This window comes from Mustela putorius, unplaced genomic scaffold (genome assembly GCF_011764305.1).
Source record: "Mustela putorius furo isolate JIRA1106 unplaced genomic scaffold, ASM1176430v1.1 tig00003836_pilon_pilon_pilon, whole genome shotgun sequence".
Taxonomy (NCBI): domain Eukaryota; kingdom Metazoa; phylum Chordata; class Mammalia; order Carnivora; family Mustelidae; genus Mustela; species Mustela putorius.
The window spans coordinates 14,783,821-14,808,939 of NW_025421989.1; the positions used below are offsets into that span (position 1 = coordinate 14,783,821).

The 25,119-nt window shown below is 44.6% G+C and overlaps 1 protein-coding gene across 3 annotated transcripts in view; it reads right to left on the reverse strand.

Moving 5' to 3' along the window:
- The window catches only part of ADGRG2 (adhesion G protein-coupled receptor G2), a 138,969-nt gene that overhangs the window by 49,353 nt on the left and 64,497 nt on the right, over positions 1 to 25,119 (reverse strand). The gene's annotated exons all lie outside the window — the stretch shown is intronic.

Consider the following 25,119-nt stretch of genomic DNA (forward strand, 5'->3'; position numbering starts at 1 on the left):
TTTGGCTAAATTTTTGCAACACATCCTTGGCTGTGTCCCTCAGAAATTCCTTGATTTTATGTGTTAATAAAAAATTTAAAAATTAAAAAAAAAAAAGAAATTCCTTGATTTTGGCTGCCAAAATGCCCTATAGGAAAAAACCAATTCAGACAGCCCTCTGCAGCCATGAACGCTGCTCTCCCGAACTCTCATCCATGTGTGGTATTACCTTGAAAGTTTTAAATTTTTTTAATTACAGAGGGAGGAAAGATCATTTCTATAGAGGTATCTTGAAATACAATTTTAAAAATAATATGTATGTTTGGGGGATGCTGGGGTGGCTCAGTAAGCTGGGCGTCTGACTCTTGATTTCGGCTCCGGTCACGATCTTGGAGTTGTGGGATCAAGCCCCGTGCCCACTCAGTAGAGTGACTGCTTGAGATTCTCTCTCCTTGTCCCTCTGCCCAGCTCAAAAGTGCTCTCGCTAAGAGAAATAAATTGATCTTTAAAAAAGGGGGGGGGCGCCTGGGTGGCTCAGTGGGTTAAGCATCTGTCTTCAGCTCAGGTCATGATCCCAAGGTCCTGGGACCGAGCCCCACATCTCGGGCTCTCTGCTCAGCAGGGAGCCTTCTCCCCCCCAGCCCTCCGCCTGCCTCTCTGCCTACCTGTGATCTCTGTCAAGTAAATAAATAAAATCTTTTTAAAAAAATAAAGAATACGTATGTTTGGAAACTAAAATTGCACAGTGAAACATACCTGGTAGGCTCCACAAGCCTATTTTTCCGAAGTGGTGGTAGGGTACTGGGATCATGAAAACACACTTGAGCTTAAAAGCAAGACCGATTGAGTGTTCAAGTTCCCAACTGTGCTGCAGCCAACAAGGCAAGCGTATGCAGAGTGGTCAGTGCCTCGATGCCTCAATTGAATTGGAAGCGCCTCCTCTTATTTCTCTGTCCTTCAGTATCTCCCTCAGGCTACTTTAATATTCCACCAATTAAAGAGTCAGTCGAGTGGCTCAGTGGGTTAAAGCCTCTGCCTTCGGCTCGGTTCATGATCCCAGGGTCCTGGAATCAAGCCCCGCATCAGGCTCTCTGTTCAGTGGGGAGCCTGCTTCCTCCTCTCTGCCTGCCTCTCTGCCTACTTGTGATCTCTGTCTGTCAAATAAATAAATAAAATCTTTAAACAGTCTGTCGAGTTAACAAGAGCTTAATTTTTTAAATACTCTTGGGAGCACTAAGGGGAAATCACTTGTTCACACCTTGGTATGAATTACCTCCAGTTGGCTGAATTCTTCTAATCATGTAGTAAAGACCTACCATACTGGGCCATGCTGAAAAGTACTGGGAAGAATCAACATTCAAGTATGGGCTCCTCTGAGAAGGACACGTACCAGTGTGGGCAAGGGAGGTGGAGTGGGCCGGGAATGTGCCACGGGCCGGGAAGAGCATGAGGGCCCTGAGAAGAGTTCGGTAACAGGAAAGCAGGGTGGAGACTGATGTCTGAGGCCAGCAGAGGCTTATACTGCTGCCTCTACAATTTTGCCCAGGGGCTGACCATAGCTGCCAATGGTTCCAGCCTCCTTCATTGCCAAATCCCCTGACCCGCAGGCAGAGCTGGCCTCTTCCATCTTGGAACCGTGCAGGGCTCCCAGCAACGATCTACACTGATGAAGGGAGGAAATCTGGCTAATAAAAGCCAGAGATTTTTAAACTCTTTTTGTCCTTTTTTTTCTTTTAGCATTTTTTTTTTTCCTAAGGGCCTGTCTGCTTAGTGACTAACATTTTATTCACTTTTTTCTGTCTCTCATTACAATCCTCCACATCACGCCTTCTAGTCCAAAATAGAGACGCCCCCATAGGCCTTGCATTTTCCTGACTATCAGCCTGTTTCTCTTGGGCTCTCTCCTAACTCACTTCCCATTTGTTACAACCAAAGAGGTGGTCGTCATTTCCACTGAGTCATATACTTGAGCTCCATGCCATTCTTAGGAGACAAAACATTTCCATTGTTACAAGGATTCATAAACAAAGAAAAGAAAAACATTTAAATTTTTCAGATTTTCCTTTGGAAACTTACAAAGAGCACATTTTAAAGCATTATTCATTTATTAAGCTCTCATTTAAGTCAATAAATAAAATTCTTGGGGGCGCCTGGGCGGCTCATCAGTTGAATGTCCCACTCTTGGTGTCTGCTCAGGTCATGATCCCAGGGTTGTGGGATCCAGTTGGGGCTCCACGCTCAGTGGGGAGTCTGCTTGAATTTCTCTCTCTCCCTTGCCCTCTGCTCCTCCCCGCCGTGCTCCCTCTCTCTCTCAAATAAATAAATCTTTTTTTAAAATTAATAAATAAAATTATTATGATCTGTCTATAAAATTTACTCAGTATGACTCTAGTGATTTTTTTTTTAAACCAAGTACATATATTCCAATTATGATGTCCATGCATATGCTTACAATGAAAGCCAAAGACAGGAACTGGAATCTCAAGAAACCAAACCCTTCAATAGTCTATTACCCTCCGTCACCTCCCTGGCACTTTCTTTCCTCAACCCCAATCCCATGAGGCCAAGTGTGATCTAAGCACTGCCAAGTGAACGCCTTACTGTCTTTGCCTCTCCAACTCCATATATCCCAGAACTCCTTTATCACCAGGCATCATTTCCATACCTTTTGAGTTCTTGAATTTGATGGTGTTATTGGTAACATCTGCCAAATAATTTAAGATGGAAATCTCCGTGTATTAGTTTCCTGTTGCTGCTGTAACATATCACCATTAGCTTAGTGGTTTAAGACAACACAAATGTGTGATGTTAGAGTTCCGTGTCAGGAGTCCAATATGGGTCTCACCAGATGAAAATCAAGGTATCAACAGGCTGCATTCCTTTCTGGAAGCTCTAGGAGGGACTGAGTCCTGCTTATCTGGGTCACTACAGAATTCAGTTCCTTGCAATTGTAGGACCAAGGTAACTCATTTACTTGCTCGCTGGAAATTGAGAGCCATTCCCAGATTCTAGAAGCTTCCCACATTTCTTTGTTCATGCCTCATTCTTCCATCTTCAAAGACAGCAACGGTGGGATGGGGTGTTAGGGGCTACTCCTTCACCTGGGGCATCCTTCTCTTTCACTCCTCTGCCACCTTCTTCCACTTTTAAGAACTCCCAGGATTAGATCCTACCCACCCAGGTAATCCATGATAATCTCACACTACTTAACTTCCATCACACCTGCAAAGTCCCTTTTGTTACGTAAGGTAAGATCCTTGCAGATCCTAGGCATTAGGACAGGGACATCATTGAGGAGCCATTATTCTTCCTACCCTACTCAGAAATCCAACTGTTTTTTTAAATTATTATTATAGAAAATATGCAGGGCACCTGGGTGGCTCAGGTGCTTAGGCAACAGCCTTTGGCTCAGGTCATGATCCTAGAGTCCTGGAATCAAGTCCTACATAAGGCTCCCAGCTCCACAGGGAGTCTGCTTCTCCCTTTGACCTTCTCCACTCTCACGCTCTCTCTCACTGTCTCTCTCTCAACTAAATAAATACAATCTTTAAAAAAAAAAAAGAAAGAAAGAAAGAAAGAATATGTAGGGCACCTGGGTGGCTCAGTCGTTAAGCATCTGCCATGATCCCAGGATGCAGCCCCACCTTGGGCTCCCTGCTCATAGGGAATACTGCTTCTCCCTCTTCCACTCCCCCTGCTTGTGTTCCCTCTCTTGCTGTCTCTCTCTCTCTCTCTCCCTGTTAAATAAATAAATAAAATCTTTTTGAAAAAGAAAGTATGAGCTGCAAGAAACCACCCTCTGTTGGGAGGGGGGAGGAAATCCCGCACGTGAAGGGCCTGGAAACCTAGAGTTCGTCTCAGCGGTAAAGCCGAGTGTATAAATCACGCGCTCACTCTTGGATCCTTACCTGACTCCCCCCCACCCCCCCCCGCCCAGTACTCTTTTCCCGGTAACATGGGGCTATTGCAAGGGACTAAAGCGAGATGGTGTCCATGTGATAAGCAGTGGCTGGTGCTTCCTATGAGCCAGCCTTAATGCCTCAATATGCACTTATTATTTAATGAGCCTACAACTCCATGAGATACGTGAATTCATCACCATCAATCCATTTGAGTGCTTGAGAAACAGTCTGGGCAAGGAGCCCTGGGCCCCTTCAGGAACTCACTGTACAGCTGACATTTGAACGCAGCCAGTCCAATTTCAGAGCCAACCCTGCATCTCTATTCTATCCTGCTTCCAAACACAAACTCTCTGGACCATAAATTAGTATATAAATGTAGGGTATTATTAATATTCTTATTATTAATCTTCTTATCTGTCCCTTCTTCCCATGGCCGCTGTCCCCTTCTAAGCCCAGGCCTTGATAACCTCATATGTGAGTGAAATATTAGAACTCCAGAATCTTCTCATTGGAAAGGATCTTTAATGTTCTTGACATTCACCTCCTTGCCCACTGCAGTAATCCATTCAACACATGCATACCACTGGCTCACGACTCCAGTTTAGCTGCCAGGCAAGCTCTATCCCACTGGCCAGGTAAGTGGAAATCACACTAAATTTTTTGAAAGTTTGAATTACTTACCAACATTTAGAAATCAGATGATTTCAAATGGAATTCCAAATTTTCACCTCTTCCAACTTGGGAGTTTTAGAAGATAACCTCCTCCTTGGGTCAGCCTCTGACCCCTTAGAGTATGCTCTGGCCACAAAAGTCAGTGGAGGTGGCTCTCTCCTTTTTATCTTAAGGTTTATTCCTTGACTACACCACTCACTGCCACTTGTCGAACACACACTATCTGGCACTGCTATTTAATTTTTCTACTGTATATCTCATTTTCCCAACTAGACGCTAAGCGGCTTGATGCTTTATTATCCTCTAGGAATCCGACAGTCCAGGGCCCTGAATCTGGTAAATGTTCAAAAATATTCTGGGACTGGGGCACCTGGGTGGCTCAGTCACTTAAGTATCTGCTGGAGTCAGGCTCTCTGCTTGGCAGGGAGTCTGCTTCTCCCTCTGACTCTCCCCGCTCTCATGCTCTCACGCTCTCTCTCTCAAATAAATAAAATCTTAAAAAAAAAAAATATTTTGAGGGGCACCTGGGTGGCTCAGTGGGTTAAGCCACTGCCTTCGGCTCAGGTCATGATCTCAGGGTCCTGGGATCGAGCCCCACATCGGGCTCTCTGCTCAGTGGGGAGCCTGCTTCCTCCTCTCTCTCTCTGCCTGCCTCTCTGCCTACTTGTGATCTCTATCAAAGAAATAAATAAAATCTTTAAAAAAAATATTTTGAGACTGACTGATGACATCATTAAGGAGTCTCCATCAGTCAGGGATCAGTCTGGAACCCACTGAGTGGTAGGTAGTACAACAGCAGGAATTTAACATAAACAGTGCAAGGAGTCAGGACCCTGGGGTACAAGGCACAGCAGAGGAAAGACAGGGAATGGATCTGAGAGCCCTGAGGCAGATCTATGAAGGAAAGATTTGAAAGTATTTCTTGGACAATTATTATTCAGAATCTGAAGTTTGGAATAGTAATCATAATTACCAATCACAGCAGACAGATCTTACAAATGTGTGCTAAAATGAATACATTCGAATACACATCATGAACAACATCAAAAATTCAATGACCCTGAGCTTTCACTGCCTACAACAATGACCTCAGTTACATACCCTTTATTGGCTTTTCTATTTCTTCTAATGTCTTCCTCCTGTTCCTTCACTCCTAATTCCTGAAATCACCTTCCCAGCAAACGACCTGCATGCAGGTCAGGCGAGGTCACGGCTGACCGTTTCTGATGTTTTCAATTTTGTGCCGACTCTTGGATGCCGTGGGGGCCCGTACAACTTAAAATGGGAGGCGGCTGCTTGTCTCAGACCTGTGACTATAGGAACACGAATGAAGATTTCCTTCCAACACACGTGCCCCAAGTTGAATGGGAAAGATTAAGGCTTAATCTCTGATGAGTGCATCTGAAACAGATACGACCAGTCCCCCTTGCAGGAATATTCTAGACCCAGCTGAAACTTGTAATCTGGTGGCCTTCATTCCCTGGATTGAATTACTATTCCATAGAGAGATGATTCAAAACTAGGCGCCACGCCTAGGCACTCCTATATGGGAACCCCAAACAAAACAATATTGTTTTGTTATTACATTGGCTCTTCAGGGCTTGGAACAACAGATACTCTTCCAAGAACTGTATTTTCAGAGTTTACTACATAACCAACAAAACGAACGAAAACATTTCTCCTTTGGCACAGCCCAAAGTGTTTACTCGAGCTGTGACCATCTCACGTCACACTGCTCAGGAAGGTCTCTGACATACGTTTTTATTAAACGATTAATAATGACATCATTAGAGAAGACTTCAGCTGCGAGCTGGTGGAACTTCCCCAAGTGCAAACAATCAGCAGTTCTTGATGGGCCTTGGCCTTTAGTGAACGCTTCTGAGACGGACAGTGCACCCTGGCTTCTTCACGGAGTCTCCGCGCATTCCCATGGAACAGATGCCCTTCTAGCCGGACCTCATCTCTGACTCTGACTGTCCCCTCACTCAGCCACAGGGCACTCCCTGCTATTCTGCCAATACTCGGGCCATATCCACACTTCGCACTTACTGTTCCCTGCGCCTGGAACACTTGTCCTCCCAGGAGCCCCCTGGTTTGTGCCCTGGTGCTTCCTTGGAATTCTGCTCATCAGCTTCGCTGAGAAGCTGATCCAGACCACTCAATTTAAAATTCCCACATATTTCCCTGTTTGCCTGACCCTTTCAATCTCTTTCTCATTCCATCTAACGAGTATGTACACATTTATGTATGTATGTGTTTTTCTATTTGTGCACACTCACACAGGCGGCGCTAAGAGAGGGCATCTCCTATTTGTGCTCCAGACCCTTCACTCGCCTCATCATAGTCCCAGCCCTGTGTAATCGGTTAAGACTTTTTTTTAGGGGCGCCCGGGTGGCTCAGTGGGTTAAGCCGCTGCCTTCTGCTCAGGTCATGATCTCAGAGTCGTGGGATCGAGTCCCACATGGGGCTCTCTGCTCAGCAGGGAGCCTGCTTCCCTCTCTCTCTCTCTGCCAGCCTCTCTACCTACCTGTGATCTCTCTCTGTCAAATAAAATAAAATAAAATCTTTAAAAAAAAAAAAAAGGACTTTTTTTAAGCCTCCGAAAGCCTATGTTCACTCCCCTGGGGGCAAATACTGTCCCGGGAGAGAATGCATGTTCAACGCTTATCTCCACTTATTCCCAGGAGAGATGCGGCTTACGGAAAGCAACATTTGCTTGGCTGCCCTTCTCCTCCCTGATTCCCACTCCCGCCTAGGGTAATTTTACTGTGAGCCTCTGACATACTCTTTCGCACCAAAGCAACTCTAATTTATGGGTTAGCAAGAGTTTCTTGTAGTTTTAAGTGCAGAAGTACCTGGAAATGCAGGGTGGGGGCGCTACTGGCTAGGGTACAGAGTTTTTTCTAGTCTCCTCTAAAAAAAATTTTTTTTTTTAATGATTTTGCTTATTTATTTGACGGGGGTGTGGGGTGTTGAGAGAGAGCACAAGCGGGGGAGCAGCAGAGGGAGAGGGAGAAGCAGACTCCCTGCTGAGCAGGGACACCCCCCAAGAGACTCAATCCCAAGACCCTGAGGATCACAACCCAAGCCAAAGGAAGATGCTTAATCAACTGAGGCACCCAGGCGCCCCTAGTCTCCTTTATCACACCGCTCTATGCCAGCTCACAATAGAGCAGCGATCCACTTAGCATCTTAGTTGACGTTCTCTGGGGGTACAGAGGCTAAAAGAAGGACTTGGGTGCAAAACACCCTCCCCACTCTCCCCAGCCCCTACCACAGAACAATATGTATTGTTTTACACAGCCATGAAATAAATACTGCGGCCGGAGAGGAGGCTGCTGCAGGAGACTGGCCAGGCAGGACGCGATGAGGACCTGAACTTGTGCTTGGGAAGCTGGCATGAAAAGAGATTCAACAGACATTCTAAGGTAAGACGAGAGGATGGGGGGGTTCCCCTGGATGTCGGGGTGTGGGGGAAACAGGAGTCAACCCCAGCAGTCCATGTGACTTTGCCCTGAATCCCTCAAGTGTGGTAAGTAGGTCACGAACGAACATAGACTGTGAAGCCCAGATGACCTAAGTCCAAAGCCACCACTTGTTAATTCTGCACAACTTTTGTAATCTACCACTATGTAACTCTGGACAACATCATTAACCCACCCGCACTTCAGCTTCCCCTCTGGAAAACAGGGATGACAATAATCACAATAGGACATACTTCATCGGTATGTATGAGGAGAGCACACGGAAAACCCTGCTCATGTCTGTAATTAACAGGATTGTGTGCTCTGTTCCTCGTTTTCCTAGTGACCTTTCTAAAAGTGGTTTCTCCCTTCTGTTGAGCAAGAGCTCCACTTCACTTTCTTTCCGTTTTCTACCCTTTGCTTCTCATTATCAAATACCCTTGGAATCTCTTTGGAAATGTAAGGAAAGCAGCAGAAGTCAAAGGGTTTCAGGAGATCAGGTGACTGTATCTTTGGTTTCTTAAGTTCTTTTTTTAAGATTTTATTTATTTATTTGACAGAGAGAAATCACAAGTAGGCAGAGAGGCAGGCAGAGAGAGGAGGAAGCAGGCTCCCTGCTGAGCAGAGAGCCCGATGCAGGGCTCGATCCCAGGACCCTGGGATCATGACCTGAGCCGAAGGCAGAGGCTTTAACCCACTAAGCCACCCAGGCGCCCCGGTTTCTTAAGTTCTTGCACAAAGTCTAGACCCCGCACAGTTTCAGGCCCAAAGTGAAGGGTATATCCAATTGTGATATTATTAGAGTGCCCTCTAGTGGGATGCCCGGTCTCCCCAGGAGTGACTGACAGGCTTCTAAAAATTAACATTAGTTTCTTTTCTAATTATAACAATAATAATGTGGGTTTATGTGGAGAAAATTCTAAACCACAGAAAAGTGGAAAGAAAAACTTTTTAAAAATACTCATACTCAGGGCGTCTGGGTGGCTCAGTGGGTTAAGCTTCTGTCTTCAGCTCAGGTCATGATCTCAGGGTCCTGGGATCGAGCCCTGCATCAGGCTCTCTGCTCAGCAGGGAGCCTGCTTCCTCCTCTCTCTCTGTCTGCCTGTCTGCCTGCTTGTGATCTCTCTCTCTCTGTCCATCAAATAAATAAAATAAAATCTTTAAAAAATAATACTCATACACTTTCTACTCAAAGATAATAATGTTGGCTGGCTGTAAGGCTCTTCGGAATATCTTCGGGCCAGCTGCAGAACAGAAACAATTAAATAGAGCCTTGGGAGATGTTAGCATCATGTTTTACTTAGAACTATTAACAGATACAAAATTGAGCTCGTTAGCGTTCCAGTATGTGTGGTGTCTCAGTAATGGAGCATCATGGCGAGGCTAAGTTGTAATTCCCAGAATTCCCTTTTCTGTAGGTTTCTGGAGAGCGTAGTTTGTGAGAGCGCTTCCTGTGGGACACGTGGACAGAAGAGGAGCAGCAGGGGCCTCCCTGCATCCGTGTGAAGGCGCTGCCAGCCTGCAACTGCTCCAGCCACCCCCCCGCCCCCCCACATCTGCTTCAGCTTCGACTACCGGGTGGGGTGGACATTTAATTTCGTGCTAAGCGCCCAGCTTCTGCGGGAGAGCCATACCACCAAGGTCACAGGTAACAAGAACAGGTGTAAGTTTCAGTCTGTTTCATGGCTACAACTCACGCCCATGGGTTCCAACCTGTTCCCGTTGTCACCCTTCTTCCTGTCTCCCTGCTGCCCACCCGTGGCAAGTTCTGGCACCAGATGTGAAGACAACAGCTTTACAGAGGCCGCTCGGCCAGCTCCCGTGGTTGTATAAGGTCAAATCCCTGTGACAAATTCCTTAGAGAGAGAGAGAGAGAGAGAGTGTGTGTGTGTGTGTGTCCCTCCCTAGTGACTCTCCTCCTGTGACTGAACCGTGACTGACTCCATATACAGGAGAAAAATTCCGAAGCAATTAGAACAAATGGCCTAAGCTGCACGGTTCACTACCATAGCCACTAGCCACACGTGGTTACTTAAATTTACGTTAATTCAAGTTAAATAAAATTAAAATCCAGTTCCTCAGTCATGTTTCAAGTACTCAACAGCCCCACGGTGTTGGTAGCTACTGTATAGGGCAGCACAGAAACAGAACCCTGCCATTGCTGGAAAAATCTCCATCACTGTGTTGGTCTCTAGGGATACCGGCCGGTATTACCAGAGTTCCCACACCGTGTCAGATGCATTACAGGCATCTCCGCAGGCATCACCTCCTTTAATCTGCGAGTCATTCTTTTTTTTTTTTTTAAGATTTTATTTATTTATTTGACAGAGAGAGATCGAAAGTAGGCCGAGTAGCAGGCAGAGGAACAGAGAGGGGGAAGCAGGCTCTCGGATGCAGGGCTAGATCCCAGGACCCTGAGATCATGACCCAAGCCGAAGGCAGAGGCTTAACCCACTGAGCCATGCAGATGCGCCATCTGCAAGTGATTCTTGAGAGATACTGCTACTTTACAGATAAGGAGACTGAACCACAGTAAGTAAACACCATGTTAGAGTCAGAGTTAATAAATGGTACAGGTAAGATCTGACCCCAGAAAATCCAGAACCTGTAGTTTTCACCATATGCCGAACTGTGAAAGTCCCAGCGGCCCAGGTTGGAGCAAAGGAAGTGGATGGCTCTGGTGGGCCTCTCGCACTCGAAGTACTCTCTCAGTAGCGACCATCACCCCTCCCCCAGCTCGGACCTGGGTTCTTAAATGATCTCAAGAAAGAAGGGGCACCTGGGTGGTTCAGTTGGTTAAGCGGCTGCCATCAACTCAGGTCACGATCTCAGGGTCCTGGATGAAGCCCCACATCGGGCTCCCTGCTCAGTGGGGAGTCTGCTTCTCCAATAAATAAAATGTTTTTTTTAAAAAAAAGGAATTTTGAAAGAAGAGATGCCTACCCCACTCCACCAATGTGGGGTAGAGATGCCTACCCCACTCCTTCCAATGATAGGACGAGATGTACCAACAACCCTGGCGAGCAGGGTCACAGATGTATTAGTTAAGGTAAGGCAAACTGCTGCACTAATTAAATTCTAAAATCTCAGGGCCTCAAAAAAATAGAAGTTTCTTTTCCATGTGTAAAGTCCAATCGGCCACCTAGAGTAGAGAGAAGGGTAGGGCAGAGATGGGGCATCTACTCTACGCAGTCATTCGGGCCCAGGAAGACAGAGGCACTGCCATGTTCGACATGAAAATTTTCCGAGTCTGCTCTGGACAGCAATAGCCAGCCAGCAAACAGGAGAAGGGAGAGTGAGGGAAATCGGGTTGGGAGAGTTTTATGGCTATGCCTGGAAGTGGCAAACACTGTTTCCGACACCTATTAACCAGAACTCATGGCAAGGGAGGCTGGATGATGGAGTCTAGCTGTGTGGTAACGAAGAAAAAAAAAATTAAAGTTTGGTGAGCTGCCAGCCAGTCTCTGCCACATTGATTTAATTTGAGTGCTGTGGAGTAATTAATATCCATTAAACTAATGATGGGACAAAATTAATGCTAAAATTACTCTCCCCAACCACTATTTTCTTTTCCTTTGCCATGATATTGACAAGTCAAAAATCAAGGAATCAAGAGGAATTGGAGGAGGAAGAGTCCCTGCCACTTTGCAGCTAAATCAATGAATTCCCTTCTTTGTGCCTCGCCTCCCTAGTTTTTGCTCCCAACGAACCTCCATATTTTGATTTTTTCATCACACTCAAGAGTAGGACTCCCATATGACAAATCATCTCTATAAACAGCTACATATTAGTAAAAGCCACCAACAAAGGCTGGAAGTATGGATATTCCTGTTGTGACCTACGTTAGAAAAGCTGCATTTTGGGGGCACCTGGGTAGCTTAGTTGGTGGAGCATGCAACTCTTGATCTCCAGATAGTGAGTTCAAGCCCCATGTTGGGCGGAGAAATTACTTAAGGAATTTTTTTTTAAATCAAAGAAAAAAAAAAGTTGTATTTTTGAGTTGCCTCTATTTTAAGGCTGTGTAAACCTTACCCTTTGCTGTAACACTCCTGGATAGAAATCTCTCAGCAGGGCTTTTGGCCTGTGTATATTAATGGCTCATGTTCTAACGTCCTCACCATATATTTTCTGTGGCTTGTCATGAGCTTTGAAAGACTGATTTGGCGGTAATCTCCTCTATATGAATAAAGTGCCCATGTCCCTTTATTTCCAATGGATGAATGAGCATGCCTCCTTAACCAAGCTTTGAATGTGATTAAGAGACTGGGCTCCTGGGACGCCTGGGTGGCTCAGTCGTTAAGCATCTGCCTTTGGCTCAGGGCATGATCTCACGTGCATGGGATCGAGTCCCGCATGGGGCTCCTTTCTCAACAGGAAGCCTGCTTCTCCCTCTCTGTCTGCCTGCCAGTCCCCCTCCTTCTGCTCACTCACTCTCTGTGTCAAATAAATAAATAAATAAAATCTTTAAAAGAAGAGAGAGGCAGAGAGAGACTGGGTTCTTGAGGGAGACTTAATTGCGTTCAAATCCTGGCTCTGCCTTAAATAAGTTTTTAACATTTCCCTACTTGTATTTGTGCATCGGTAAAATGGGGGTGATTACTTTGCACAAAGTTACATTTATAAAGTATTTTATCATAGTTCATCAATAAATCATAATTGTTACTAATACAGATTTTATGATTCTGTGCTCTTGGATAAAGTTCACTTTTATGTAATAATCTAGTTGGGGTTTTTTTCCCCTTAATGCAAACAACAGATCAATAACTCACAGAGGGGAACTTAAAAAATCACGAAGCTGGGTTGAGCCTCCAACTTTTGATTTGGGCTCAGGTCATGATCTCAGGGTCATGGGATGGAACACAGGGTCGGGCTCTGTGCTCAGCACAGTCTGCTTCTCCCCCTTCTTCTGCCCCTCCCCAACCCTGGCTCTCTTTCTCAAATAAATTAACAAAATCTTTTTTAAAAAATCGTGAAGCTGGTTTTTGTCCAAAATTTGCACATATGTGATTTCCACCTAACCATAAAACATTCTTATCTATTCACTAATGCTTAATTAGCAGGACTATCTATTATAACACTGTCAACTTTCCACAGCTTAGGACCATAGGAAGGCATCTTCTAGAAAGATCATGGGGTTCCATCTCTGCATTACACGTCACAAAACAGAAGTTCATAGAAACCCATCTCAGAGGCGAAGGAGACTTGAAGAACGACCTAGTACAATTTTGTAAATCTAGAAACTGGGCCTAGGTAGTCACTTGGACTATATAAAACTATTTCAAAAACTGTTTACTTATCCACAATAGGCTGCATGAGAAAACCAGAGTGTGATTTTTTTCCAAAATTATATCCATATTGCTTGTCTACTGCTGATTACAAAAACTGGATACGATTATATATGTCTTTGCTCAACACAAAAATGGGGAAAATTTTTTTTCTTTTATTTATTTGTCAGAGAGAGAGAGAGAGAGAGCTTGAGTGAGAACTAGCAGGGGGAGTGGCAGGCAGAGAGAGAAGCAAGTTCCCCCTGAGCAGGGAGCCCAATGCAGGACTCCATTCCAGGACCCTAGAATCCTGACCTGAGCTGAAGGCAGATGCTTAACCAACTGAGCCACCCAGGCAACCCAAAAATTTCTTTCTTAAATAAATCACTTGAAAGACAGTATATTTTAGGAGTTGGGAGTTCATTGGAAGAAAAGAATTATAAAATATATCATGGGTAAGGAAAAGACTAGAAACCAAACTAGTCCATCCACTGCGGGCTGTAAGTGAGAAAGCAAGCTCAAAAACATGAAGGGATTTGCCCAAAGTTTATTCATTTGTTACAATTATTTTTAACGATTTATTCATTTTATTTGAGAGAGAGAGCACGCGCAGGAGGAGGCGGGGGAGTTTTAAGCTAAGCGCGGAGCACAATGCAAGGCTTGACCTCAAAGACCCCGAGATCACGACCTAAACAGAAATGAGGAGTCCGACACCTGACTGACTGTGCCACCCAGGCACCACCATTTGTTACAATTTTTTAAGGCCTACTGTGTATGTCAGGGACTGGGGTTACAGCAGAGAATAACACAAAGCCCCCGCCCTCAAACAGAGTTTATAGTCTAGTGATGTTATGCAACTCGCTTGAAAGTTTCAAAATTCTACTTCGAAAATATCCTATAACTGAAAATTTTTTGCTAACTCAGATACATCCTCTCCTGTCTGCCCACTAAAACCCAGAATGTTAGACCTTACTGTGGACCCAAACCAGTGTAATAACAAGTCATGTATTATATTAGGAGAAGACTATATAGGTATAATACAACACAGTATAAGAAGAGCCACGTGCTCAGTTCTTACTCATTCATTTAGTGAATGAATTAGTAAGCAATTCTAATTTATTCACCAAAGCAAGACTACTGCCCATTTCATATTTCCCACTTCTCTTCTTTTAACAAAATTTTACACTATTATGAACTACAAAAACAAGAGAGTAACTTCTCCTTTCAGCTTTGTGTACTCCTAAAAGAAAATAACACAATTGCCACAGACGTCACCGCAAAAGCATCTGCGATTTATACTGATGCTTTTTTACAGCACTGTGATCTTATGAACACAAGACTTCTTGCCAAGATCAATATGTTTCTTATGATTTCCTTGAGTAAGGATATGCCTGCATCAAGGTACATTTCAACAGCGTGGGGTTTTTTTTGTTTTGTTTTTTTTTTTAATTTATTTGACAGACACCGAAAGAGAGAGAACACAAGCAGGGGAAGTGGGGGAGGGAGGAAGCTTCCTGCTGGGCAGGGAGCCCGATGCGGGGCTCGATCCCAAGACCCTGGGATCATGACCTGAGCTGAAGACAGATGCTTAACCAACTGAGTCACCCAGGCGCCCACAAGAGCATATTCTCTTGGACTATCAACTTACTCCCTAATAGACTAAATCAGTGAAGCTACTGCTTTTACTCTTCAGATATCCCTCAATCTTTATCTGGTCTTTTGGGGGTACAAATCCATCTCAGGATAAATGAATATGGCTAAGTTTTAGTCCAAGTTGCAGAAAAATCGTTTTCAACAGCTTCAGGAACTAAACACTGAGGAAATGGTTAAGGACACAAGTTCTAGAATCCCACCACCTCCACTTTCCAGCTGTGTAAACCTGGAAGTAACTCAAACTGTGCAAAGCCTCAGTTCCCTCATCGAGGAAGTAAGGGATTAACATTTGACTGTTGCTACAGATCCACTAAGGTAACATATGAAGCATTTATAACGACATGACGGGTAACATGACTGACCCTTAAACATGGTTTTGAACTGAATGGGTCCACTTACACACGGGTGCCCTCAATAAATAGAGCCAGTACTGCAAATGTATTTTCTCTTCCTTATGACTTCTTTCTTTAAAGATTTTATTTATTTATTTGTCAGAGAGAGAGGAGAGAACAAGCATGGGGAGTGGCAGACAGAGGGAGGGGCAGTCTTCCCACCTAGCAGGGAGCCCAATACAGGACTTGATGCCAGGACTCCGGGATCATGACCTGAGCCAAAGACAGACGCTTAACTGACTGAGCCACCCAGGCGTCCCCCTTATGATTTTCTTAATAATATTTTCCTTTCTCTAGCTTATTTTATCATAAAAATGGAGTGGATAATGTATGTAACATACAAAATATGCATTGATCAACTGTGTACGTGATCGTTAAGGCTTCTGGTCAACAGTAGGCTTTTAGTAGTGAAGCTTCTGGGTAGTCAAAATTATAGTGCATTTTTGACTGTGCAGGAGTCAAGAACACCTAAACCCCCTGGTTTTTTTTTTAAGAAGGAACTGTAAACCTTTGTAAAGTTAACTCTTATATTCATTAGAATGCTTTCTGAGGCAAGTCAGAGAATACCCGTTTGAAAGTATCATAAACATTAAGGACATTCATTGAGACCACTTAACAAGAAATCCAAAATCAGACAGTTCTAGGAGTGGTCCCACAGCTTGGGGAGACCCAGGTCCTTTCCTTCTTTTTTTTTTTTTTTTTTAAAGATTTTATTTACTTGACAGAGAGAGACACAGTGAGAGAGGGAACACAAGCAGGGGGCAGAGGGAGAAGGAGAAGCAGGCTTCCCACTGAGCAGGGAGCCTGATGCAGGGCTCGATCCCGGGGACCCTGGGATCATGACCTGAGCTGAAGGCAGGTGCTTAATGACTGAGCCCTCCAGTCACTCCCCCCCACCAGGTCCTTCCAATCCTTCTGTTCTTTCCTCCAGGGACTCAACGGCTTCAAAATCTCGGGTTATTCCCATTTTCCACTGGTACTCGCTACCTCCTTTCAGTGTTTTTAAGATGGCTACCACTGGGGCGCCTGGGTGGCTCAGTGGGTTAAAGCCTCTACCTTCAGCTCGGGCCATGATCCCAGGGTCCTGGGATCGAGCCCCGTGTCGGGCTCTCTGCTCGGCGGGGAGCCTGCTTCCCTTCCTCTCTCTCCCTGCCTATTTGTGATCTCTGTCAAATAAATAAATAAAATCTTTAAAAAAAAAAAAAAAAGATGGTTACCACTGTTCCAGGCATCAAATCCAGAGATATAAATGTCGAGATATGGCCCTATACAGCAGAACTTTCTGCCATGATGGAAATATTCTACATCTGTATTGTCCAGTTCAGCAACCACTAGCCCCCTGTGACCACTGAGCACTTAAAATGGGGCTAGTGTGACTGAGGAACTGAATTTTTCATTTCATTTCATTTTGATTAATTTAAGTTTAACAGCCACATGTGCCACCTAGTGCGATCATATGGGACAGTGCAGGTCCAGAGGAAGAACTGTTTCTCCTTGAGTCTCACCTGAAGAGTGGAGAAATTTTTCCTTAAAGTCCCCCAGCAGCTTTTCCCATGTGTCTTTATTGGTCAAAAGGGAGTCACATGGCCACTCTTAAATCAAACTGGCAGGGACGCCTGGGTGGCTCAGTTGGTTGGACGACTGCCTTTGGCTCAGGTCATGATCCCGGAGTCCCGGAATCGAGTCCCACATCAGGCTCCCAGCTCCACGGGGAGTCTGCTTCTCTCTCGGACCTTCTCCTCGCTCATGCTCTCTCACTCTCTCTCAAATAAATAAATAAATAAATCTTTAAAAAAAATAATAAATCAAACTGGCAAGAACAGCATTTCCATAGTTGGCTTAGAATAATTAGGATTTACTCCTGAGTCATGTGGAAAGGGGTAAGCACCCTATGAAGCCAGGGCTTGGCCAAAAAAGTAAAAAGCAAGGAATGGTTGTCATATAAATGATCAGTAGTATGTGCTGCACCGCTTCTGTTGGGTCTAGATCGGGGATCTGTAAACTACAGCCCATGGGCCAAAGCCTGCCCTCCAACCGAGTCTGTAGCAGAAGCTGTATTGGTGCCAAGCCACACCTATTTACATATTGCCGATGGCCGCTTTGCCTACCCCAACAGAGCTGAGTAGTTGCCACAGAAACTGTGTATGGCCGATGAATCCAAAAATATTTATTATCTGGCCTTCGTGGAAAATGTTTGCCAACCCCTGCTCCAAAAAGACATTCCTTATGATTAAAATCACCATTGTTAAAGGATTTTGGCTACAACAGAGTCAATTGGCCAAAAGCAAGCACACTGTACGGGCTGGAATAGAGGACAGAGATCTGGTGAGCTGCTTTCAGGAGCTTGATACTTTATCTTGCTGAGTAACTTTGAAAGTTACTCCATTGCTTTAAGCTTCAATCTTCTCATCAGCAAAGTGGGGGATAATACAATATTCCTCGCCTACCCCAGTGGGGACACAGGGAGATGATCTACGCGCAGGCACTCTGTAAGCCATGAAGACCTACACAAATATCCAGCTGGGTTGCTGCTGCCACTGCTGTTATTCATGCTCAGTCCTATGAGCTGTTGCTACTGGATCCTAACAAGAGGCACTGGACTTTTCCATGAAGGGCAAGGCAAGGATAGCACCAGTGACCCGTTGATTCACCAGTCAGCAAAAGCCACTTCTGGAACTTTTATCAATTTAGCAAACAAAGAGATACACTGGCTTCTCTGTAACTTGAAGAGCCTCTGAAATCACATTATGTTAAAAAAAAAAAAAGTGGTTTAAAAAAGTATTTTCAATTGTTTCCAATTTCACATTAAGAATTTTGAATAGGAGGGGCGCCTAGATGGCTCAGTTGGTTAAGCGTCCAACGAGTTCAGCTCAGGTCAGGATCTCAGGGTCCTGGGACAGAGCCCCGCATCGGGCTCTGCACTCAGCAGGGAGTCTGCTAGAGGATCTCTCTCCTTCTCTCTCTCTCTCTCCACGCCCCCCCAAAATAAATAAAGAAATTTAAAAAAAAAATTTTTTTAATAGGAGAGCAGTCGTAAAATGGAATGGCAAAGAAGAGTGGTTCTCATTTGAAGCAGACCCCAAGGATCTCTGGTCACCCAGGACAATGAATTAGGAATCCGAAGACTCTCCCTGCTAGGTAATTGAACTCACAGAATGTGAGTGTGTGAAGGAATCCTAACAGGCAATCAGCTGAGCCCCTTCATCATATGGAGGCGAGGAAGCCATTCTTTAAAGGTAATCTAGCCAACCGACAGCCACTTCATTGAGGTCTATGCAAAATGTCAGAGGAGTAACATATGTTATATAAGAAATCACTGGGTCCAGATGAGGGTATTGCTGGTGATGTAAGTAAGCTGAAGGCAGAGACCTGCATTTTAGAGTATCTCTAGGCTTTACACTAGACTCAAAAATCAAAGCGAGTCAAACAACCAGTTTATTGAGCAATTACTATGTGTTGGACTATGGAGGATACAGAGAGGAAAGGGTTGTCCCCCTTACCCTCAAGGACCTGACTAAGTATTTCTTCATACCTGAAAAGATAAAACCAGGAGGAGGAGTGGAATTCAGGTTATGATGATCACCTTCAACAATCCCTAGCATAATGTCCTAACACATCTTAATATGTATTCGTTTTAGAGTTAGTTTAAAATTTATAAATAGAATTTAGATGTACAAAGAATAGCAACAATAAACAAACACATTAAAAATAAACTACCTGAGCTTCCACGTTATTTTGCAGCCTCCACTCCAGAGGTACAGGAAAGGGATCCCTAGACCCAATGATTTAAGGTGGCTCTTTCATTTGCTCTGAAACAATCTCCAGCTAAATCAATGTCTTTTGGATAAATGCACCATCTCTGTTTTGCCTCGTCTTCCATCTGGTAGTCAAGATGGCTTCCAGGTTGGGAATGGGGCGCTAGTTTCCTTCTAGCAGCGGGGAGAAGGGGTCCAGCTCTGTGAGCCCACCCTGTGTTGAACACTGGGTTCTCAATGGCCTCTCCAGAGATCTCCCTCCCCCTGTGGGGTTCCTGAGCATCCAGCGGGCATCCACCGCTAAAGACTATGCCCACTGGCCCCCATGGTCTATGCTCTCAGTAGCCCAACCTGGCCTGGGGGTCCCTCTCTTGCTGACCCAGGTCTCCTCAGGTCTCAACTCTGAGTGTCTGTCACATCCTTCATCAGACCCCTAGTCTAAATTGTCCACACCATCACTTTTGCAGCCATGTCCCTGCTCCTGGCTCACAACACAGTCACCCACAAGGAGCGCGAGGGCCACTCAGAATCCATCCTCTGCCCACAAGAGACAAGAAAGACTTGAAAAAGACACCATCTCCAGTCTTCTCTCTGCCTAGACACACTATGCCACCATCTTTCATCTGTACCATGGCCTCCCTGTTGATGTACAGGCTGCTGTGAGTTCTGACCAGGAGTTCTAAGTGCTAAGTGGGACACAATGTCCTCTGCTTTCAGTTTCCTCCTCAACCTACTCAGAGCCTCTACCATTTCCCGTCAGCACTTTGATCTGTCAGGGAAAGAGTCAGGGTCTACTAGCAGTGACCTCATGCCTGTGTGGGGGTAGTGGGAATTGGGGCCGCTGTAAGACTGGCTGAGCATCAAGTCAGTGTCATGGTATTGATAATTTCATTTGCACAGACAGAAAGTTGAGAGAGAAAGAGTGCACACGTGGTTTGGTACTGGAGGACAAAGTCACACAAGACAGGTTCCCTGTCTTTCAGGAATGTTACAGTCTACCCTTCTACTGCTTTACCATGCACTGCACAACGAAGAACAAAGACTTGGATGGACAAAGCAGGAGAGTGTAAGAGGAAACAAGAGAGTGAGGCCTTGGGAGACAGGAATTATAGAGGAGTCTATCACTGGAAATGCCTGCGGCACAGAAAGATCTAGGTCCAGACCAGAGAGAAGGTTGGGGGATTATAGCTCATGAGCTCACCAAACTGGCTCAAATGTGTAATTGTTTCCAAATGGGGAAGACAACTCTACAAGGATGAAATTATAACCATCTTCCACTATTGTGTCATCTCACCCTCTGGAAAATAGTTGTACCTAAAAGAAGACCTCCTTCAAAGCCAAAAAAAAAAGGGGGGGGGCCTGGGTGGCTCAGTGGGTTAAAGCCTCTACCTTCAGCTCAGGTCATGATCCCAGGGTCCTGGGATCGAGCCCCGCATAGGGCTCAGAGAGCCTGCTTCCTCCTCTCTCTCGCCTGCCTCTCTGCCTACTTGTGATCTCTGTCTGTCAAATAAATAAATAAACAAAATCTTAAAAAAGGTAAAGAAAAAAGGCATTGGTACGGGCCAGGAGAGCTAGAGGCTAGAGAGAAGTACAGTCACCAATCAAAGCTCATGTGGGCTTCTGGTAGACCAAGAATGATTCCCTCACGCATTGCCAAATTATACAACTGAAAGTATTAAGGTCTAAGAGTTCTCTCTGTTGGCCAGTGTCAGACCTACCTCTCCTTACTGTCAAGAGCTACTGAGTCATCTCTCAGGCTTCCAGGGTAAAGCTACTGTGTTTGCAGTCCAGATCCCCCCGAGTCTGGGGGAATGGCTGTTCTCTAGCAGCACAGCCCGGCTCCTTCTCTATCTTCTCCCCTCGCCTCAGTGACCTGTTCATTCAGTCTTCAGACACCTACCAGGCGGCCTGGTCGAGTGTGAACAGAGCAAGCTATGTGCTGAAGGGAATCCTCTGAGCTGTGTGACTCTGCACAAATTACTTCATCTCCTTGACCCTCCATTTCTTCATTGTAAACTGAGACTAAAATTATCTATCATGATGCGTTTTTGTGAGGATTAAATGAGATGCTATACAGCAAGCACTTTGCAGGGTGTGGCCCAGAGCAAGTTACCGGTCCTCATTACGTTTCCCCCCATTCGTTTCCCATCCGCCTCACAAACCCTCCTTCTGCCTTCTCACCTGGCACTGACAATGTGCTGAAAGGACTTGTGATGCAAAGGAAATGCCTAACGCTGTAACAGAAGGGTTCAAGAATAAAAAGACATGGATAAAGAGAAAAAGGAGCCCCGGGGAGAGAAATTTCTTTCTTCTGAAGAGATCAGGGCAGGTTTTATGGAGGTAGCAATATTGGGCTGGGCCTTGGACAGTTCATTTGGTTCCAAGTGGGGAGACCCCAGAAAGCAGAGGGAGGAAGTAGGGAAGTAAGATAGGGAAGCGAGTAAAGCCAATAATGGGTACATTAACGAGTGGATGACTACTGGTGGGCAAGTGGGGCACAACCCAACTATCTACTAGGTGAGTAGAACACAGCCCATCAAGGGACGAGGAAGCTGGCATAGGTCAACACCGACTCTCATCCCTCACTCTCTTGGAGTGTTAACTCCCTGGCACTTCTGGCTTGTTCCAAGGACAGGCCACGCTCCGTCGTATAGGCACAGATCATCTGCAATCAGAGGGACATGGGAGCCATCAGCACGCAGGCACTTTCAGGTTTACCTGCCCCATTTTCATCGCTCTTAAATATGTTTTTTCAAAAAGACTTATTTCTCCCGAGCTGCTTTATTTTGATGACTTTTTTCCCCTTATGTTTCACTTTCCTTCCTCAGCTACCCCCGCGGTGGAAAATGCACTGGAACGTGAGACTGAAGATCTAGTATCTAGTCTGACTCCACCACTTCCCAACCCATCACGCCCCTGGAGACATTTAGTCATTTGATTTCTGCTCTGCTGATCCCACAGTGATGTTTTCATGCCCCAAGAAGATGACGTGCGAGCACAGTTGACAGTAACATCACAGAACCACAGTAGACTCTACACCCCGCGATAGTTATCGAGAGAAGTTTTCTCTCCCTACTTCTGCCTTCTGCCCACTGTGGTCTTTGAAGACCACTACAGGTAGTGGTCTTCAAAGTGTAGTCTCCGGGTCCGTCACAATAGCACCTGGGAGCTTCTTAGAAATGTCCATTCTCAGGTCCAGCCCTATACCTAATGAATCCTCTCGGAGAGGGACCCAGAAATCTGTGTTTTAACAAGCCCTCCAGGGGATTCTTATATTTTGAGAACTGATGTTTTCAGAGCTTGAGAACTCTGGTTTGCAGGTTATGACCACAAAATTCAAAGCTGGCTACAAATTCCAGTCAGCCACTGCCTTAAACAACTTACTTATCTGAGACTCAGTTTCTCGACCTGGGAAATGAGGCTAACTTTAGGACCTCTCCTTCACAGATGTGGTTGAGAAGCTGAAGAGAGTGAGTATGTGTAAAGCAGGAGGGATCCAGCCCATCATAAGCAGTCAGGACACATTTGACTCTTACCACTTCTTTTTGTAAAGTATTGTGGCTTCTTGACAGGCCCTGGTGCCTGCTTTTTGAAGGACTGTCAACTGGGTTTTAACCTGTTGGGAAGTTTTCCATTTAGTTCATGTGTGTCTGTTTTCTTTACATATCATTGCTGACTGTCAGTAGGTATTTGCTTTATCCAAAGATTCCTTGATCCTGCCACTCTCCTCCAAGTAAGAAAGGCATTTCTCTGTGTGTCCTTGATAATTCTTCTTAAATAACATTCCTGGTGAGGATTCTTACCCTTTGGATAGCATTGTATTTTTTTTTTGGCAGTTGGTATCTAGAGATTTTGCTGCCAGAATATCTGGCCTTTTTGCTGCCTTCCTAACTTTTCTCTGTATTTCGTTCTAAAGATCCTCTCTTGTGAAAACCATGCTACTTCATTTGGCTGATTCTCTACCTCCCTTAACGCTTCCATGCAGAAGTACCTTCAATGGATGCTTTTAAAAACAAATAAACACCAGAAACAGACCCTCACATATGTGGTTAATTGATTTCTGACAAAGGTACCAAGACGACTCAATGGCGAAAGGATAGTCTTTTCAACAAATAACACTGTGAAAAGTGGATGTCCACACGTAAAATAATGATGCTGGGGGGCGCCTGGGTGGCTCAGTGGGTTGAGCCTTTGGCTCAGGTCATGATCTCAGGGTCTTGGGATTAAGCCCTACATCAGGCTCTCTGCTTAGCAGGGAGTCTGCTTCCCTCCTCTCTCTCTGCCTGCCTCTCTGTCTGTTTGTGATCTCTGTCTGTCAAATAAATGAATAAAATATTTAAAAATAAAAAAATGATGCTGGGCCCTTACCTCACACCATATACAAAAATGAACTCAAAATGCATCAAAGTACCTGACCACAAGAGCTAAAACTCTAAAACTCTTTGAAGAAAACGTGGGAAAGTCTTCATGACATCAGATTTGGCAATGGTTTTTTGGATAAGACAGGAAAAGCACAGGCAAAAAAGTAAAAACAGATAAATTGGACTTCTTCAAACAAAAACTTTGGTGCGTCAAAGCGCACTATTAAGATAGTGAAAAGACAACACAGAATTGGAGAAAATATTTGCAAATCACAGTATCTGGTAAAGGATTTAATATATCCAGAATATATAAATAACTCTTAAACTCAACAAAAACACCCAAACAACCCAATTCGAAAATAGGCCAAAGGTTTGAGTAGACACATCTCTAAAAAAAAAGACAAACATGTCCAATAAGTCCATGAAAGATGCTCCACAACACTAAACATTAAGGAAATGTAAATCAAAACCACTACAAGGTACCAATTCACACCCATTATCAAAACAACTGAAAATAAGAAGTCTTGGAGAGGGGCACCTGGGTGGCTCAGTGAGTTAAAGCCTCTGCCCTCAACTCAGGTCATGATCCCAGGTTCTTGGAATGGAGTCCCCCATTGGGCTCTCTGCTCAGCAGGAAGCCTGCTTCCCCCTCTCTCTGCCTGCCTCTCTGCCTACTTGTGATCTCTGTTTGTCAAATAAATAAATAAAATCTTTAAAGATTTTATTTAAAGATTTTATTTATTTATTTATTATTTATTTGAGAGAGAGACCGTGAGGGAAAGCATGAGCAAGGGAGAAGCAGACTCCCCGTGGAGCTGGGAGCCCGACACGGGACTCGATCCCGGGACTCCGGGATCATGACCTGAGCTGAAGGCAGTCGTCCAACCAGTGGAGCCACCCAGGCATCCCAATAAATAAAATCTTTAAAAAAGAAGAAGAAGAAGAAGAAGAAGAAGAAGAAGTCGTCTTGGTGAGAAACTGGAATGCTTGTGCCCTGCTGGTAGGATATAAAATGGTGCTGCCATTGTGGGAAACAGTGCGGCAGATCCTCAAGAAGTTAACCACAGAGTCACCATGTGATCTAGCAATTCCACTCCCAGGCATATGTGCCCAAAAGAACTGAAAGCACGGACTTGAACTTGTACTTGTACACCAATATCCACAGCAGCATTATTTACAATAGCCAAAAGGTGGAAATACCTTAAACGTTTTTCAACACTGAATGGATAAACAAAATGTGGTCTCTATACTCAACGGAGTATTATTCAGCCTAAAAAAGGAATGAAATGCTGATAGATACTGTAACATGGATGAACCCTAAAAACATGCTAAGTGAAAGAAGCCAGACACAAAAGGACAAATACTGTATGATTCCACTTATATGAGGTACCTGGAATGGCAAATTCATAAAGACAGAAAGCAGAGAGTATACCACGGACTAGGGGGAAGAAGGAACGGGGAACTACTGTTTAACATGTACAGAGTTTCTATTTGAGATGATGAAATATCCTAGAAATGGGTAGTGGTGATAGTTGTACAAAATTGGGGATATATTTAATGCCAGCCGTTCAACAGTTAAAATGGTAAGTTTTGTGTTATGTTTATTTCACAGTGTTAAAAAAAAAATTCTAAATAAATACCTGTACACAGAGATAAAAAGGGGAAAGAAATGAAAAA